The 19,767-nt window shown below is 41.0% G+C and overlaps 1 protein-coding gene across 8 annotated transcripts in view; it reads left to right on the top strand.

Annotated features, from left to right (window-relative positions):
- The window catches only part of eya4 (EYA transcriptional coactivator and phosphatase 4), a 467,229-nt gene that overhangs the window by 233,915 nt on the left and 213,547 nt on the right, over positions 1-19,767 (top strand). The gene's annotated exons all lie outside the window — the stretch shown is intronic.

Here is a 19,767-nt window from a genome sequence, read left to right as displayed (position 1 = left end):
CAAAAATTATGGGGCCAGTTTTTTCCCCCTCTGCTATTCCGCTTTTGGCATGAACGGGGCAGATGCAAGATGAAAACCACAAAAAGAATGGTGGGCCATGATCTAGGTGGCTAGTGCTCCTGACTGGCATCACATTTCTTGTGTCACACGTCAAGTCTCATATCTCAGACATGCTATACTCAACTTGAATGACAGCTCAGCAACATCTACCAGTTTAAAAGGTGAACCAATCAAATTACTCAACATTTTTTCATACTTCTTTCATCTGCTAACTATGTATAAGTAGCAAATACAAACATAGCCTCTAAGCATAAATAATTTGCAAATAAAAAATCAACTTACCCATAACATTGTTTAACTCCTTTGGAAATTTGGTATTAAATTTTTGACTTTAACTCTGAAACCCACTTTCTGGCAATGCCCATGGAAAGTATACATTTTAAAAAAACATCTCTTGATTGCAAGCCTGCATTCCTGCTTAATTAGTAGATCTCCTGGTGTGATGCTCATGCGTAATCCATATTCTGGGATAAGAACAGAAGAAATAGGAGCAGGAGTAGACCATACTGCCTCTCAAGCCTGCTCCCCCATTGAGTATGTTCATGGCTGATCTTCTACCTCAGCTCTATTCCCATCCTCCCGTCTGCTCCCCATATCCCTTGATTACCTGAAAGACCAAAAATCTGTCCATCTCATCTGGGTTTTGGAAATTTGGATTAAGGGTTTGGGATTTGGTGGATTTGGGGTTGGGGGTGGTGGGGGGGGGGGGGTGGATTGCTGGTTAAAATCGCAAGAATTTGAAACCTGACCCTGATGCACCCTTGACTACTCCATTTCTGGTTTTAACGAAGGCATTGCTGGGGACTGGGCAATGAACTTGCTCCCAAGAGGTGGGTCAATCATTTAAATATGTTAATGAGGCTGCTTGCCTCTGTTTTTAGCAACATTAAGATTTAAGGGGCAGAAATTTTCCATCGGCGTTTTGGGAGCGGGGCCCGTTCGCAAATGCAAAAATGACGCGGGATGACGTCGGGGTTTTCCTCCCGACGTCATCAGGCCATATTTAAATATTCAGGAAGGCAGGCGGACAACGCAATTAGCTGTCCGTCCGCCGACCTGTCAATGGCCAATTGAGGCCATTGACAAGATAATCAAGCCAATTAAAGGCCCTACCCATCCAACGTTAAGGTTGGCAGGCAGGCCAGGAGCCCCAGCCGGCTTCTGAAAAAACATGAAATCTCATCCACCGGTGGGATGAGGTTTCATGTCTGTTTTAAAAAACTTTAATAAAGTTTATGTGATATTTATTAACATGTCCCATCTTGTGTGACATTGTCACATGAGGGGGACATGTTAATAATTTTTTTATTTTTCTATCTTTGAAGTTTATAATACTGTCAGCGCTCTCCCTGACACAGCACTTAGTCTCAGGGAGATGTGTGCTCTTTCACGTGCATCTGTGAAAGAGCGCACTTTGACAGTTGGAGAATCCCTCACCCCACCCCCTGCATAGGAAGCGCATAGCGCTTCCCATTGGGTGACACGCTGGGCAGGCCTTAATCGGCCCGCCCACTCAAAATGGCAGTAGGGCCCATTTTGGCGGCGGCGATCGGCTGCTCGCCCACCGGTGGGGCCCGCTCACCCATCAAGGGCAAAATTCTGCCCAATGACTGCTCTGGGAAAGCTGGTTCGCAATGTTTTCCTCCCAGTGATGTCACCAACTCTGCCCCTGTGATTACTTCAGCCCCTAATCCACAATCTCTCCCCTCCTTATCCGCCACAATTCCTCCCCTTCCAAGCCATAAACTCACCCCTAACCTATAATCCTACACCTCCCTGGTGGTGTCTTCTTTCCTCAAACACTTCAATCCCTTGATTCACAGTCTCTGACCTCAACATGATCTCTGGCCATCCCATGATCGCCATTCCCACAGTGTTTTAACCTCCCCCTCCCCCAGCCCATTTTCCTGATGTCCACACCCACAGCACTGCCAGGTGAACCCCAGCGGTAGTCTCTGAGGTACTTCAGGACCATCCTGCAACTTAATGAAAGCAGAGAGCCTTGCAGTGGCCTCCTCTCACTCCATTTCGTCTCTTCCTCAACACTTAACTGCCAAAGGCCTTGATCTTGTCAGAGCCTTCAGTATTTGTGTTGAAGTATTTGGATTCTTCTTCTAGCTTTAATGTGGTTGTTCCCTGTTATAGTGCTGCAGCAGTGGTTCATTTCACTTGGGGCCACTGGTTGGTTGCAACTTTGCAGCAATCCCATCAGAAGCCTGCTATAAATGCTTAATGGCTTCCTATCCATAAATGGGACAGCGGTCAGGATGGCAGGTGTCAGTCATGCACCAACATTGTAGGGACAGAAAAGGAAATTTGGCCCATGGTATGTTGCTACAGCTACAGCATTATTAAGTTCTTCATTTATATAAAATCTACCATGTACAGTGCCATTCCAGTGACCTCAAGAGTGTGTATCTCTCTCATGCACAAGCACACTACTATGCCCATTTTATGTCACTGGAAATAGGTAGGCATTGCTTCATTACAGAATAATATTCTCTCTAGTATTTATTTTGTGACTGCTTTAAAGACCATTTAATAAAATAAACTAGATTGCCACAAGGCAGTCATTTTTCAAAATGTAATCTTTGTCAAGTAATGCATTATTTAACATTTTAAATACTCATTACAGCTCTGATGTGCTCCCTGATGGATGATGTTAATTAAAGGCAGAACATCAAAGAATGATTGTAAATCATTGACAATCCTAAACTCAAGAGTTGTACCACACTAGTTAACAAGTGATCCTTTGCTGTCGTGTATTTGGGTGATTACATTCAATGAAGTATGGGTTGTGTCACAATACTTTCTACTAAGGTACCATGAACGTTAGGAATTTTTATTTAAAATATAATCTTATTGTTTTGTCAAAGATTCTTTTAGAATAATATGTAATATGTTGAAAGATATTCTGAAGTTTTACTTCTTTGTTCATTTTTAATTGTCCTTTTAACACACCACTTTATAGACCTTGAGTTGCCAGATTGCATTTATTAGCATTACAGTTATTGTTCACTCGTAGTCATCAAGTCCACAAAGCTGTCAATTTTTTCATACTTTCAAGAATCCTTAAGCGGCTGGTGGGTGCTCTTTTTGCATACCTTGAATCTAGATTTTAAGAGAGAACTCATGGATCTGCCTTACAGTTGGTCATTGGTAGTACAGGGCCTGGAGTGACCTGTGGGAAAAGGCCGTCCATTGCTTAGAAACCAGAGGTAGTGAAATTAGAGAAGGGTGATCCTGAGTGAAGTCTAAGGAAGTATTAGCCTTAGCTAACGAGCCTTTGTGTGGTGATCTCAAATGTCTTACATGAAAAGAAGGATGCAAGAAGAACACCAACTCTATATGAAGGATCTGCAAAGCCACCCTGAAATGTGAAGCAGATGGCTGGTAACTGGCAGCATGAAGTGCCCACCTTGTGACAACATCAGTGAGAGCATCTCAACAATGCAGAAAGGAAGGAGCATAACACAGCTGCAGCAATCTCTGTTTACATCCCCACAGAACTTGTGCTTGGGAGCAAATCATCATATTGAGGGTGCAGGTTTTGACTGTTTGCATTCAGCCTTTGGATGATGGAATAGAGAGAGCAATGTCTCCCAGATTCTGAGATCTCCTGGGCATCTTTCCAGAGGATTTGCAGTATATTTTTAATATTCTCCTGCAGGGATATCAGCAAACCCATAAAGTATTTTCTGCTTGATCAGTGGCAACCATTATCATGCTCCCTTGCCTAGTGGGAGAGCAAAAAAGGGCTCTGAGGGTTCCGTCTTCCCTTGGGACAGCAGCAGTAGTGATTTCTCAATTCAGTCCTCATACACCTTCACCAGTGGAATAATAAAGTCAATGGGCTGTATTTTATGTGCCCCTGCTTGACTTGTTTTGGGCAGAGGGGCATGTCAAGCAGGGCAAGTGCCCACCCCACCACCTTCTGGCCGATTCCAAAGGTCACCCACCTAATACGGGGGAGGGGGGGGGGGGGGGGGGGTGGATGGGAGGGTGCCAAAAAGGATAGCCCACCCACCATATTCAAATAAGTAATCAAGGGTCAATTAGGCTTGTTATCAAGCCAACTGACCCTGCTAATACACTGACTGCGCCACAAAACATTTGGTGTGGGCATTCGGGCATGAGTAGGCAAAGTTCTTCAAAGGGCGGGAAGGAAGGAGGGGGCTTAATCCTCAGGGGCTGCCCTTTGCTGATCTGTGGGGTGGGGGCCACCCTTGCTTAAGATAGAATCCCCCTCTTCCTTCCTACCCACCTGCTGCCTTAAACTCACCCCCTCCCCCTACCCCTCCCCCTTCCCTTGCCTGTCCATACCCTTCTTTCCCAAGACCCTGAAATACCTGCTCCAGGAATCCATCGACCTTCTTTCTTCTCCTGCAGTCCTGGCAACAGCCACTGACATACTCTTTGCCCTGCTAGGACTGATGGAGCTGTCAATCTGATTGGTTGGCAGCTCCAGAGGGCGGGACCTCCTCTCCAGTGAGGGGCAGAAGCCCCACTAGGTCTCCATTTAGCCCACCCGCTGCATTTTATGGCTGCATTTTATTCAGCCTAGTGGGTCAAGGTGGGAGATTACAAGCCCAAATAAGCTGTCTGGGGTGGGTCTATCCCAGGTCTCACTGGCACTGAGAGGATGGTAAGCTCCATTCCAAGAGTAGTCACATAGAGTAGCTGCACATTTCAGACCATAAGCTTTCAGGTGGGGATTTAGAAGTGATAGAATAGTACTGAGGAAAAATTGAAAATGTAATGGTGAATCTCACATACTTCTCAGTTATAAAGTACCTGAACCCTGATATGGTTTTTGTTTTGTGAAATGTTATGAAGTTCATGATCTTCCCGTTGTATGCATACGTATGTACTGGAAGTAAAAAAAATACATTTGTGTCTTGTTGCCTTTATGGAACTTCAGCTATTAATAATGAGGAATGTAGGTTTGAATTATGTGGAGCACCCTGGTTATTACAAATGTTAATCATCTGATCAGATATTACTAATGAATTGTCCCACAGCTCTCTCCCAAAATGGGCTGTGACCTGCTGTTTCCTTCTTATGTCTGAATTCCATCTCTGTCTCAGGGGATCAGTTTCTAATATGTTTCTTCTTCAGAAATATCGACTGGAGCTTTCAGTATTGAGATTGATTACTTTTTATTAATTAAACACAAATGATATTAAACTAAGTCAGGTAAAAGGAGTTGAGGTACATATCAGCCATGATCTAATTGAATGGTGGAGTGGGCTTTACAGTGCTTACCAGCTTACTAATGTTCTTATTTCCTAAGAACATTAGTAAGCTGGAAAAAATAACAGGTTCAAAAAGTCATTCTTGTTTGTGCATGTCCAGGTATATATATATCCATATATATGTATATATGAATTTTTATATTTCATCATAAATAAATGTGTACTTAGGATGAAATCAGAAGAAAAAGGTGTCTTCCTTATTTTTTTCTGCAAGGAGAATAGAATTGAGGAAGGGTCGACATGGGTGCACCATAGACAGCATTCAATTGGAAAGCAATATGAAGGAATGGTGTGATGTACACATTAAAAGCAGCTCTCTGTGCTCTATTTTACTGAATGAAGAGGCACAAAGTTTGCACTCTAAGGACTATGATAACTACAGCAATTTCCCTGATTCTTTGCTGTAACTTTTTTTGCAAGAGCAAAAGACCAGGCTATTTTTAACTCAATTGAAAAAAGTATGCATTTTAATGACATTTCTGACAGCTAATATAAAACAGCAGTATTTTAAAGAAACAAGTGAAATTTTCACCCAGTTCAAGAGAACTTTTGTGCTGTTTATAATTGATAACATTTTGAATAGCTGAATGATATCCACACACTGATTAAGTGGCACATAACATTTGATGAGCAAATCAGAGATTTAATAATTACTCCAGTGTAAAAAATAAATAGCGCCAGAACGATTAGAGGTACTGCCAAATAGGTGATACATTAAGCCAACTTGTCAGGTAGATGGTAGAAAACAGTAATGGGGAAATGGTGGTCTTCAAGAAAATGAGAAGCATTTAGCACTTTCCAACCTCATATCATCATCATTGGCTTTGATAAGAAATTGATTACAGCTATCATGCATGGTAATTCAGTATGCATAATTGACCTCGAGTATAACACCAGAGTTTGTTTTATATAAGTTTATATTACGTGCAGTGTTGACTATTATTAGTTGGTTTACATTCGAGTTTAATAAGTGTTTGGAACAAGTTTTGTCAGAGGACCAATGGATTGAGTGCCTTTCAGTGCATGCTGTTAATCCTAATGTTTAAATTTCATTAGCAAATTAAGAATCCAGGCATGCTGATGTGTCTAAAATAGATGGAACAAATGGTTTCTTAATGTAACTTGCCAAAGTTACATTAAGAAGAAAACATTGCTCACAGCTTTTGACTTGCTGAATTGTAGCTTCAACTCTATAGAGAAAAAACTGAATAACAATGGACTCCACAGCCTTAAAATCAATAATTTCATAGACATTGAACATATATGCGGCTTTCCCCCATCACATTTATTATTTTATGTAGTTTTCAACGCTAGTTCCTCCATATGTTTCTTATTTGCTTTAGTCAATGAATTTTGTTCTTGCTTAATCAGAAGGTTACAGGTTAATGTTTTATCATTAATCGCTGTACGATAGAAGTCAGATGCTTTACAAAAATATATGAGGAATTCTCTTCAGCCACCAGCACAAAGTAGACTTTAAAATGATAAAATTAAGTTTGAGGTTGAATGTGCAAATCTGCATTTAGCCTTGAGACAGTTGAGTGGTGGGTGCATTTACACTTGGCACTGTGTCTCTGTGTGAATTACAAAGGACAAAGATGATATTCAGTATATCACAAAATAGACAAGGAGAAAAATGATATATTTCTTCTTCACATAACACAATAAATAAATTAGTAAGAATTAGTAATCAATATGAATTAACATTTGTTGGGTTGATTTTGGGGCGCATTCTCACACTATATCTATACCATAATCTGTGGAAACTCTTAGAAATAATAGTTTTTGGGATAAAATTGTTTGGATTAATATCCACATAAGCATTCATGATTGATAAAACTGCACTGTGTTTTATAGCTCATTATTAGCAAGCAACATTATGCCTTATTGACAAATGTGAACCAAAATTGTAATCTCCACGCTCACAAAATTAAAATAAAAATTGCTTGGATCAACTTGGCCTAGAATTTGTTTGATGCTGCATCATTTTAAGGGTGTGAAATGAGAACCAAAGCAGTCAGCTTAGCAGGCAGCATGCATGCACTCATTCCACTGCCTACCATATTGGTACAGGTAAAATAAAATACATTGAGAGCCCATGTTTGAAACAGCTATGGGGGTGGGGGGGGCTGGATTTTCCCCTTGGAGACAAAAAATGGGAGCCAGGCCTGTTTTTGGGCTAGAAACCCACCTCTGATGGGAAAATGACTGAGTTTTGGATTTTGCTGAGACAGAGCCCTTAATGATATGGAGATGGGTTTTCTGTCCAATTACATCTATTGGGGGCAGGAATGAGGGTGAGTTTCAGGCACCCAAGGCAGCCATCACTGAGGCTGCTGGTTATCCTGAGAGCGAGGGTATGTGTCAAAGCCTTCCACTGCACCACAGGGACCCAACATAGCACAGGTGGAGGTTTGGCAGCTATGAGAGAGAGGCAGGAGGTCCTCTTTCCAGAGAGTGGCAGGAGGAGGCCACCTCATCATCAACTCCGACTCCCTCTGGGAAATTTCAACAACTTGTGGTGGATGCGCCTTTAATAAGCCCACAATGAGTTTTGTTGGCCTGATAATAGGCGCAGGTCAGTTCTGAGGCCCACATTCTCCTTCATTCTTGGGAATATCAGGGAAGGTGGGGCAGAGGTGGGCCTTTTTTTTGTTGTTGACCTGCATTCATTCTGGCCAAATTGGGGCTGGGGAAACCCATCCCTGGGTTTTTGAATATGCAAATAGAAGAGATAGTGGTATAGTGGTAATGTCACTGGACTAGTAATCCAGAGGCCAAGGCTAATGCTGTGCCGGCTCGAATCAAATCCCACCATGGCTGCTAGTGGAATTTAAATTTGGTTAATCAAATCTGGTGTTCAGAGTCATGTCTCTCTGCTGCCAGTTCTTCCCCCTCTCTTACCTCCTGCTCCTCCCCAATGAATTGCCTCCTTCCAGGGCCTCACCATCCTCAAAGTCCTAGACTGTCAGGTAGGCCATGTTATGGAGAGCACAGCAGACCACCACTATGACAAAGATCTTTGCAGGAGGGTATTGTAGGGCACCATGTGACCACACCAAATACTGATCCTAGTGCCTCTGAGCCTGCAATTTCCATTAGATGTGCTCCTAATGTGTTGTCCAGCATTGGTTGATGCTCCAGTGTGCAGCCACCTGTAAGATCCTGCAGAGATCTGCACTGACATGGACAAAAATATCTGTGACCATCTGCCTAGAGAGTTGCGGTCACCTTGCCTCTGCCTTTAGATCCTGTGCTCAGGGTAGCATTTCCTCCTCCTTCATGCTGCTTGTCCCTCTCCTCTGGTGTCCTGATGCCCAGCGCTCTGTGCTACCTGTGTAGGCTGCTGCTCCTCATCTCCAATGGCATCAATTTCTGAGGGTACAGAACCTATTTCCAGGCTCAGCCTTCCTGGTGCTCAGGTGTAGAAAGCCTTGCCTACTGCTCCAATGCCCACTCAATGCCAGGTAGTTTACGACCCCTACAAATGGCAAAGTTCTTAATTCTGGCTCTTCCCCTGACCTGCGATAAACTGCTGCAACTTTAACTTCAAAGTGTTTAACCATTTAAAGTCTGAAAAGCAGTTTTACTTACCTTTTTAAACTCTTGCTGCCTCCATGACTTTCCCCAGACATGGCCCTTGCTTCCATGCCGTTGATCTGACGCAGACAGTGTTAATCTCCAATTCCCTCTGGGAAATTTCAATAAGTTGCGGTGGATGTGCTTTTAATAAGTCCACAATGAGATTTATTGGCCTGATAATAGACGCAGGTGAATTCTGAGGCCTACACTCTCCCTTACCCTTGGGAATATCAGGGATAGTGAGGCAGAGGTGGGCCTTTTTTTTGCTGACCTGCCTCCATTCTGGCCTAATCAGGGCTGGAGAAACCCAGCCCTGGGTTTCTGAATATGCAAATAGAAGAGATGGTGGTATAGTGGTAATGTCACTGGACTAGTAATCCAGAGGCCAAGGCTAATGCTCTGCAGACTCTATTCAAATCCCACCTTGGCTGCTGGTGGAATTTCAATTTGGTTAATAAAATCTGGAATATAAAGCTAGTCTCAGTAATGGTGACCATGCCAACTATCATTGATTGTCGTAAAAATCTATCTGGTTCATAGGTGCCCTTTAGAGAAGGAAATCTGCTGTCCTTACCCAGTCTGGCTTACATGTGACTCCAGTCCCACAACAATGTGCTTGACTCTTAATTGCCCTTTGAAATGCCCTAGCAAGCCACAAGATCTAAGGGCAATTAGGGATGAGCAACAAATGCTGGCCTTGATGTAACGCCCACATCCCATGAAAAAAATAAAGATAATTAGGGAACCTAATGCTTGTTTAAGACTTCCTTCCCAAAAATTGACTCAGGTGGCCACACAGTGGTCTGTTGAAAATTAATGACCCACTCACTCAAATATCTTGTCGTTTTTACTTGTGGTAGTCAAAAAAACATGGCCTTTACGCAGCCTAATCAGTGGTCCACATTGGAACTGTTGAACTTGCCTCCAAAAACGTATCTTTGCTGAAAAATGCCTACTTGAATGTGGAGCCAGGTGGTAAGGAATGTCCCTCGTAGCTCCACTGTGGTGCCAAAGACCATTGCTTTATCCCATTCAGCCTCCTCCAAATCACCTCCCATCCTCTTGATCACGTCCCATCTCCCCATCACAGGCTCTACTTGAGGGCTGCTGCTTGTAACGCAGCAACCCGAAACACAATGTTGCTTCCCCAGCAAGCTGTCTAGTGTTCCCAGTATGCATTCACAGCTTGCTGATCTCATATAAATGGGGCCCAATATCGGGTGCCTGTCAGATCTATCCATTCTGGCATGCAGATTGTTCCTGGCTAAAATCTAAAAGCAATGTTTCAGACGAACTAACAGGGGAGAATAATGGTTTCAAATGTAATTGGAAATCAGCCTGTGCCAAAGGTATAATGATGTGTATTATAATATATTGTTTTATATATATGTTTTATAGAAAACCATTTATTTTCTTTAGCATTACTAGCAGATTTCCCATGTCACAGCTCACAGTCAGGGAATGTGTTGTTTCATAATGATAGGATCATTACAATTTGTAGTGCACAATATATTATTTTGCTGTGAAAGTGGAACTATATATAACTTGGTAGCCCTTTAAGACTGAATGTAAAAGTTATAGACCATGGTCTGCATAAAGTCCTGGCAATATGGTCATGCCCTAGTCACTGGTTTGTTGTGTTTTGAATATTGTGAGTTTGGCAGTTTGGAAAGGGCTATTGTTTCACTGATGGATGAAATCTTAAATCTAAACGCCCAAGATCAGTAAATATTTTCAGCTGGAGGTATGTGAAAATTAATTTGAACATTGATTTATGTGTTGTAAACTCCATGAGGTTGTACGATATGCATTTAAGTGAGCATGAAGATGAACAGCTTATGCGATATTGCTTTAAGGCCACAAGGTCTAACTGGTATGTCTTCTTGAAATCCATTAGAAGCTGTTTTATATTTTTGGGATTTCTTTGTATTTTGGAAAGAAAACTTAACTATCTTCCTCTTTGTGTCATACTTGTGTGTCAGAGAAATGTGTATTTGTGCTACATAAAAGATGACAAGGCTCATCTCAACCTCTGGATATAAATTAATGTACAAAGGAGTAACTTTCCTAACTTGGTCCACTGTTTTAGAGGAATGGATTTTTTGTTTCATTTCTTAAAAATCATTTCCAACAAGGATATAATTGTACACTCGCATACATACTATTACATAAGTATTTGCAATAGTCGTTGTACTACGATATTTAGGAGAAGATGGTGGTGGGATTTCTCCATGATCCAGTCCTTCTCTGATAGTGCTTGCTTGATGTGTGTAAGTTGAATGGAATTCCAGGAGCAGCCAAGTATGCATCTAAGTCAGAATGGTGTGCAACTTGGAAAGTCACTTGAAGGTGATGGTGTTACTATGAACATGCTGTGGGGTTAGGACATTCTATTGAAAACATGCTTGTTGCGTCCTGAGTATATAGTACAGTGACCATGTGCTGCCGTGTGGAGGAAATAGATATTGAATCCTGTTTCAGTTGCTCCAGTTATGCAGACAGGTATGGCCTGGATGGTATTGAATTTTCTTGGGCCTGGATTTTTGCTCCCAGGTTTCGAGCGCATACACGACGCAGGAAAACATGCCCAGGCAGTTGGGATTTTCATTCTGGGGTGGCGGGGTTCTGGGAGCCAGGCTCACCACGCATGGTATGAGTGCAAGACGGGCTGGGCTTAAGGTCTGCCTCTGTGTTCCAGCCCTGTGTTCAAGGTTTTTTAAAAGAACAATAAAAAAAGGTCACCCTTCCAGCCCTCGTCCCTCACCTCCCCCCTCAACCCCCACACACTCCCCAAGTCCCATCCATGCCAATCCTCTACCCACCCCCATGGCCCCTCATTCCCTCCATGCCAACCTATGGCCCTCTAGCCACTCCAGTCCTTTATAGCCCATATGCCAACTCGTGACAATCCATGCCCCCCACCAATCCCCCGTTGGACTTACACCTACCATACCAACTCACCCAGTATCCACCGTAGGAAGACCTCAGGACCCATACTGAGATTAAATAAAATAAAGTTACGTGACTATTGCAGAGTTTATTTTAAAAATACACTCATTCATAAAAACCCATTCACTACATTTACATTCCTTCAATTACATCCTTATGAAAATAAACGTTTCATTCATGTGCTTCATCCCATATAAAAACAAACATTGGAATTCATGGTCCCACTTCAAAGAGTCTATAACCATTTGGAACTGTCAATAAAACTGAAATGGTAGGCACCCTCCTGTGATAATGGAAGGGTGTGAAATCCCTTTGAAAATGGAATTAGAATAGTTAGGTACTTGTTTGACTGGCGCAGACTCGATGGGCCGAAGGGCCTTTTTCTGTGCTGTAAACCTCTATGACTCAGTCTTGGAGCACTAATCCAGTCATGGTAACCCTCAAGCTTATGTTAACAGACAGTGAAATAGCAAGCAACGATTTTTTTTAAACAATCAAAACATTTTTATTTTCAAAGAATTACAGAGCAGGAGTTTTAAATGCCTTGACAACTTGTCACCTATGGCAGTTCATTTGACACTTTTGACAGTCTCCTTTGACAGTACTTTACAGTTACAGTTTTTTATGCACATACATGCCTAATGTTAACAACCCCAAGGGCCACCTGACCTCCCCCAAACAGCCCCCAAAGGTATCCCTGGACCATATCCAAAGGGCTAACTTGCCTCTCCAAAAGGGGACCCCACCTCTCCAAAGGACTCCAAAAAGTTCAGACTGCTCCTACCAGGTCTAAACTGCACACGTTGTGTTTCACATATCTAGGTCACCAAAATTAGACATGAGTGGAGACAGCTGCTGATTTATATGGACAGCTGCTTCCTCAAACTGCACATGCCCAAATCCCAACTTGGGTCCGTTCCCACCCCTGCACAAATGGTAGGTGCTGTGTTTGGGGAGATGGGAGGGAATCTTCCAGATTTCAGTCTCTTCGCCATTTTCGCAATGACAGAGAAGCTCTCGGTTTTTTTTTGTAGCTGCAACCTTCCATTCAAGCGTTGTGTATTCCATTACATTTTTGACTGGACTAACTGCTTAAGCCATGCTGTTCCGACGAATGTCTTTGCACAAATCTAGTATTGATTGTTTATTGAAACTGAAATAGGTAAGACCTGCTTGGCCCTAGAATTTCGCACAAGGACTACATGAGTCAGCAGTCATGTTATCACGTTGCTTTTCTTTTATGTACTTTGCCAAAGTTTTTGTACCAAATTCAAACAGGTACAAGTCACTTTGTCACCAGGGAAACCAGGGTGATGTTGTATAACAGTCAATCCACTTCCACTAGATTTCCACTCCTGTCTAAGGTGAAAGTCGATTCCGGGACTCCTTTTTTGCCAAGGCATAATGCAAAGAACAGTATATTCAAAATGGAGGATTTGCAACTAATTTGCTTTATTTCACAAACATTGTGGTACCAGACAGATTTTCATTTTTAGTTGGAAAATATATGTTCTTTTTTTCCTCATCAAATCTTGAAATTCTTAGTTCAACGTTAAGAATGCCCAGAAAGATTTTTCTCAATTTCTTTTACTATGATCTACATAAAACAGGCATTGAAATGTCACTCTTTGGCACATTAGCAAACAATGACCTTTATGCTGGTAATATAGTATCATATGCCATTAAGTGCTTGTTCCTTAGAGAGATCCCATGGCCTGTAAATGCAGGATCTTTCAGTTACTAATGTTGCTTTATGCAGGTAGGTTTCTGCAGGCAATTTAAAATGATTGGTTATAGTAGCAGAGCCATCTGATTCTTCATTCATAATTTAAGTGAGGCATTGAGAAAAAGTACTGAAGCCACTTTCAACACAACAAGAGGCTGCTTTCTTTTCTCCTTCAATCACTGAAAGCTTTGTTTTTAACACAAGTTAAACCCCCCCCCCCCACCCCCCAACTACCTGGGGGCTGTCAGGCCTCAGGGTGGAGGTGGGGTGGAGGTGTCAGGCCTCGGGTTGGGTGAGACCTGCGGGGGCATGGGGGAGATGTCATGCCTGACCAGGGCAGGGGGGCGCGGAGCCATGCAGGTGGGAGGAATCTCGTGGCGGGGTGGGAGAGTCCCATGAGCTTGGGGGTGGGGGATAGCCAGAGGTTGTGGGGAGTCATTCTGGGCCTGTGCAGTAGTTACCCAGAAGTTAGAAGTGGTTTTAATTCTTCTAACTTTTTCTGGGTAACTGTTGATGTAACCCAGTCAGAACCATCCGAAGTTTGCAATTTAAATCGCATTTTCGGATGGTTCCAAGTGGAGGGCAATTGCCCAGGGGAGGTTTGCCAGTGCGTCTTTGGGTTGCTCGGAAATTATGGCCGTTGATTTATACAACCAAAACATCGCCTACCAAATTTTGCTTGCATTATCCCCTCTCTGGTAACACTCTATATCATTACAGTGAAAACAACAATCTACCTCTGGTAAAAGCAAAAATCTACCTCTCGTGCTGATGTAAGCTTGGCTCAGTTACTGGCATTTTCACCTCTGAATCAGTAGGCCAAGATGAATTACAGGAATGCTGCATAAGCCTCGTTTCTATGTTAGCAATTGAACTCCTGCCTCTGAGCACAGCAGAAATCACAACGTGGCTGGTAGGAGCATAATTTAGAGTGGCAAGAGGCTGCCGCCAGAGACCCGTAATTGATGGGGAGGTGGGTGGTGCAGAGTGAATGGGTGGTTAACATTGGGGGAAGACCAAACATTTCTTGTGGGGTTGGTTCCTGGGACACAAGGAAACTGTTTTTAAAAATTAAGTTTGCTCTCTGTGTTTCTCTGGTGACTCTGGCATTCACTGAGACTCGTGCAATTGTGAGTAAAAATTGTATCAGTGTGAGTGACATGTTTATTGTTTTTACGTCTTTGAGGAGTGACTGGTTATTTATGGGGGTAACTAGTGGGTTAAACTGCGCTGCAGGACTTGATCGGATAATCCAGACTGATACTTTGGTATTATAGTGAGTGAATGCTGCTTTGTCAGAGCTACCATCTCTTTAGATGGGATATTAAACTGAGGCTGATTCAGCTTGATATAAATGGCCCTCAAAGCACAATCCAAACAAGATTAGGGAATTCTCCCAACATTTATACTGCATTACAAGCATACAAACATATAAATTACGAGCAGGAGTGGGCCATTCGGCCCCTTGAGCCTGCTGCACCATAGCTCCACTATACTGAAGACCAATGCAAAAGCTTGTTCATCTGTCATCTCCTTATTTTCCATTATTAAATCCCCAGACTCATTTTCTATAGGACCAACGCTCACTTTGTTAACTCTTTTTTAAATACCTATAGAAACTCTTACTATCTGTCTTTATATTTCCAGCTAGCTTTCTCTCGTACTCTTAATTTTTCCCTCCTTATTAATCTTTCAGTCACTCTTTGCTATTTTTTACATTTATCCAATATTTTGACCTGCCACCCATCTTTGTACAATTATATGTTTTTCCTTTAACTTTTTTTAGTTAACCACAGATCCTGCCCTCGGAATTTTTCGTTCTCGTTGGAATGTATCTATTCTGTGCATTCTTAAGTATGCCCTTAAATGCCTGCCACTGCATCTTTCTTAATCTATCCCTTGGGCGGGATTTTCCGCACCCACCCATCCCCATGATCTTCCAGTCCCGTCCCAAGTGAATGGACTTCTGGCTGGGGCACCGCCTCGCCCACAGCGGGTCCCACCCATGACGGGGCCGGAAAATCCCGGCCCTTAACCTAAATTGCCAGTTCACTTTCACTAGCTCTTGCTTTCATGCCCTCATAGTTTTAGACCCACTTTATTAACACCGTAAAAAATTGCCTGGTCTGGTGCAAATTAACTTGCTTTGCTTGCTGATGTAAAAGGTAGGATTCTGATTCAAAAAGTAATTTGTTGCTTGTGAAATGCTTTGAGCAATCATGAGGACATGCTTAGGAATTATTTATATGGAAATTCTTTCATTCTTACTATTGAATTCTTTTACCCAAGTGTGCAGATTAGACCAGTATTCAGTTTTATTAAGACATTACACAATTTAAATGTGCTTTAAAATACCCTACTTTTCAATCGTAAGCATAAGGGAAACATACCCAACTGTGTCTTAAGGGAAATTTTATAATTTAAAACTTGCAAAGTATTCATTGCTTAAATGATTGTCATGTTTAATTTAGTGCAGATGCGTAGTGCAATATGTTATTATACCAAAATACTATGCTGCAGAAAGAATAGAGAAGTCACCTATTACCTGGAAGGTGCAAGAATAGGTGGGGTAAAGAAATTAAAGGATCTTGCAGTATAAATGCGCCAATCACTAAAAGTTATATCAAAGTTTAGCAAGAGCTTAATAAAAGCAAAGCAAGCACTCGGCATTATTTGTAGAAATGAATTGAAAATTAGGGAAGTTAGGCTAAACTTGTATTGAATCTTGGTTAGATCACACAGTGTATTGGGTGCAGTTCTGGTCACCACATTATAAAAACAATATGAAGGCACTGGAGAGAGTGAAGAGAAGATTTGCAAGGATGGTACCAGAAACGCAAGGGCATACGCATCAGGTATGCATGAACAGGCTTTGTTCTTTCCTTTGAAAAAAGGAGGCTGAGGGGTGACTTAGTAGAGATCTTTAAAATTATGAAAAGTTTTGATAGAGTGGATACAGAGAGAATGTTTCCATTTGTGAGCAAGAGCATAACTAGAGGCCATCAATATAAGATAATAACCAAGAAATTCAATAGAAATCCAATAAAAGAAACTTCTTTACCCAAAAAGTGTTGGGAATGTGGAATTCACCACCACAGGGAGTGGCTGAAACAAATAGTATAGATGCTAAACAAGCATATGAGGTAGAAGAGAATAGACGGTATGCTGATATATTAGGTGAGCAAAAATGGGAGGAAGCTTGAATGGAGCATAAATTTTGGAATGGACTGGTTGGGCTGAATGACCTGTTTCTGCACTATATATCCAATATAACCCTATGCGATCCTATGAATTGTGGGACGGGGCGTTCTAAGGTACAAATTACTAATATTTTGGACAAAATGGTTTTGTATATGACAGAACTACTTTTGTTTTTACCTAATTTAAGATTTAAAGCATTAAAAAATGGCATATATTAATTCTACTTTATATAAGCATACAGTGCAGAAGGAAGTCATTCAACCCATCATCCCTGTGCGGAGTGGACCTCCAAGTAGGGCACAATTACAATCATCTATTGGTAATTTTAGTTACATACTGTAGCTTGATATTATCCCTATGTTTACCATTTTTTTTGTTATTAGAGCTTTCAAAATCCAGACTAATTTGTGAAATTAATAAAGTTGAATATTATGAAGCTGAATTTAAGAAAAATTCAAAAAATCCCATTGTCCTCCACATTCATGCCATCCATATAACAGTCCACCTTTGACCCCTCCAGATTGTGCCAGTGTGCACATTTGAAGAATGCAAGAAAAGATTCCTTCTTTTTTTCCCCTTCCTCCTCTTCCCAACTCCCAATAGTTTGCTTTCCTCCTACAGACATCCTAACTGGGAATAGTACAAGAGGAGCCTGAGTACAAGGGCATGAGTACAGTACAAATAGCAGTCAATGCCAGGATCCAAACTCAGCGCTCCTTCTTCAAATGTACAACATATCCACTCATTCTAAACAATAAACTACAAAGCCCTAACCAGAGTATAATCATTTCTTACAGTTTTGGTGCACTAGGTTAAAATGTAAAATAATATTTACTTGCTATTTCCGCTTGCGCTAATGTATTGCTGTGTTCCTTTTATAAGTATAGCCCTGGACATGGCAAAAAGAATAAACTTTCATAATATATAAAATGGATTTGATGTGTCAGGAGATATTGCATTACTTTTTTTCTAAGACTTTTTTTTAAACATTTTATTTACTTCATAATTTTTTCTGAATTAATGGTGTTACTGTGACTTGTGCACTTCAATTATAAAAGAGTCAAAGTCTTTATAACACTTTTCTATGCATGCTGTTCTGTGTTTACAGTAGTTCCCTCAACATCAAATCATACACATGAGGCTGAAATACTTGCCAGACATTACAGAGTACAGTACTATACTCCTGAACAGTACAGAATCTTGGCAAGTGCTGCTTGGAAAAATGTGTCAAACTGATACACATTTATTTTCATGCCATTTCAAAGATATTTTGTTTTGAATACTCAATTTGTATTAAAAATATGTTGCAGATATTACAATTGCTTTGTTATTTATGATCAATTGACAGCTTTTTTATAAATATATTGTGGCTTTTAAAATATTTGAGCTCAGCATATATACAACATTCAATTTGAAAAAAAATGCACCTAGCACTTATGTTCATACTAAACTTGGTTTTGACCAGAATAGATCAGTCCAATTCCAATTCTGTTGTATTATGTATGAAATGCAGTGAATGGTTTCTGTTAATTTGTTAATGTACTTCACAGCTAAGTCAACTTTAACAAATTTGCCATGGAAGCGCATGTTTATAAAAAGGGCACATATGTAGTAAATTTGGACACATTGGTTTATTTTTAGTTGATAACTTTAAATGGTTAACATTTTCATCAACACAAACCATTTTTAGCCTTGAAGAAAATTCTTCAGAATTGCCATGAATTGATTGGTGATAAGTGACTGTTTCAGTAAAAAAAATACTCCTTAACTGGGTTCAGTGTCCCACATCTGGAGAAGAGAAAAAAGAGTCAACAAAGCTTCCCACTCCTAATCTTGATTTAGTGACATAGCAGCATACAAAATTAACGAGCAGGAAAAGATTAATTGGTCCATTAAGCCTGCCCCACACAAGGGCATGTTTAGTCATGATGCTCTAGCCACACAATGATGGACAGAGCATCAAGACACTATTCCTTACACCCCCTACCCCTCCTAGGAGAGTCAAATAAAAAAGTGGAAAACAACCTCACTAGAAAATATCCTTGTGAACACTTGGTGAGGAACAAGGTCGTGGTCAACTATAATGCTGCCCAGTGAGCAACCAGCTTGTCAATACCTACAACGTAGGATTTCACATGAAGATTGAGCACTTTTGGAAATGTACAAGAAGCAAGGAGATTTTTTAAATGATAATAGGTTCTATTTCATGAAAAGGCAAATGGAAAAATATTCTTATCTCTAAAGTAAGAGATGTGCCTGAGAATAATCAGTAAATGTTTTGTTTAAATTAAAGCTGTACCAAAAAAATTGAGAAGCAAATTTCATAGCACTTCATAAATTTATAGTTTGAATGTATACTGAAACTACAAGTTTAGAGAAAGAACAGATCCACTGGCACATGAGGAAAGAATAAAATTCTGCAGTACCACCCTTCTACTTGGATAAATTCACAGAGCAACACATCTTAATATGAATACACGAATTAGGAACAGGAGTAGACCATTCGGCCCCTTGAGTGTGCTCCACTATTCAATAAGATCACGGCTGATCTGATTGTGGCCAATTTCCTGTCTACCTCCGATAATCTTTGACTCAATTGTTAGTCAAGAATTTATATACCTCTGCCTTAAAAATACTCAATGACCCTGCCTCCACATATTCACGACCCTCTGAGAGAAAAAAGTTTCTCCTCATCTCCATCTTAAATAGAAAACCCCTTATTTTAAAACTGTGTTCCCTAGTTCTAGTCTCTCCTACAAGGGGAAACATCTTCTTAGCATTCACTCTGTCAAGTTCCCCTCAGGACCTTATATGTTTCAGTAAGATCATCTCTCGTTCTTCTAAACACCAATGGTTACAGGCACAACCAGTCCAACCTTTCCTCATAAGATAACTCCCTAATCCCAGGAATTAGTTGAGTGAACCTTCTCTGAACTGCTACTAATGCAATTATGTCCTTTTTTTAAATAAGGAGACCAAAACTTTACACAGTAC

This window comes from Carcharodon carcharias, chromosome 5, assembly GCF_017639515.1.
Source record: "Carcharodon carcharias isolate sCarCar2 chromosome 5, sCarCar2.pri, whole genome shotgun sequence".
Taxonomy (NCBI): domain Eukaryota; kingdom Metazoa; phylum Chordata; class Chondrichthyes; order Lamniformes; family Lamnidae; genus Carcharodon; species Carcharodon carcharias.
This window is presented reverse-complemented; position numbering and strand designations above follow the sequence as displayed.